Below are 625 nucleotides of genomic sequence, written 5' to 3'. Positions count from 1 at the left end.
TGGCCTCAGATCAGGGAGGATCACCCGCCGAATTTAAGCATATTAGTAAGCGGAGGAAAAGAAACTAACAAGGATTTCCCTAGTAGCGGCGAGCGAACAGGAAAGAGCCCAGCACTGAATCCCGCGATCGTCTCGAGCGCGGGAGATGTGGTGTTCGGGAGGTTCCGCTTTCTCGTCGTCGATACTCCTGTCCAAGTTCGTCTTGAACGGGGCCGTTTTCCCGCAGAGGGTGCCAGGCCCGTAGCGACGGAGGGCGGCGGCGAGAGGGACTCTCCTAAGAGTCGGGTTGCTTGAGAGTGCAGCCCTAAGTGGGTGGTAAACTCCATCTAAGGCTAAATATAACCGCGAGACCGATAGCGAACAAGTACCGTGAGGGAAAGTTGAAAAGAACTTTGAAGAGAGAGTTCAAGAGTACGTGAAACCGTTCAGGGGTAAACCTGCGAAACTCGAATGAACGAACGGAGAGATTCATCGTCATTCCGCGGCGTACGCGCCCGCGCTCTGATGCGACGTCCGGTCCGCCTTTAATCGGGCGCTGTATCGCGTCGCACGGGCCGGTGCGCGTCGACGTCCGCGGAGGGCGTGCACTTCTCTCTCAGTAATGCATCGCGACCCGTTCGGGTGT

The 625-nt window shown here is 57.0% G+C and overlaps 1 non-coding gene across 1 annotated transcript in view; it reads left to right on the top strand.

Annotated features, from left to right (window-relative positions):
* Nucleotides 1–625, top strand: part of LOC137931936 (large subunit ribosomal RNA) — a 4,034-nt gene continuing 3,409 nt past the window's right edge. Inside the window, exon 1 of the ribosomal RNA XR_011109078.1 lies at nucleotides 1–625. This exon is cut by the window's right edge and continues 3,409 nt beyond it. This is a non-coding gene — a ribosomal RNA (large subunit ribosomal RNA).

This window comes from Battus philenor, unplaced genomic scaffold (assembly GCF_028537555.1).
Source record: "Battus philenor isolate CCGP_79_NKW_IND1 unplaced genomic scaffold, ilBatPhil1.0.hap1 SCAF_87, whole genome shotgun sequence".
NCBI classification, from domain to species: domain Eukaryota; kingdom Metazoa; phylum Arthropoda; class Insecta; order Lepidoptera; family Papilionidae; genus Battus; species Battus philenor.
Note: the sequence above shows the minus strand (reverse complement) of the source record. Positions and strands in the feature narration are given on the sequence as shown.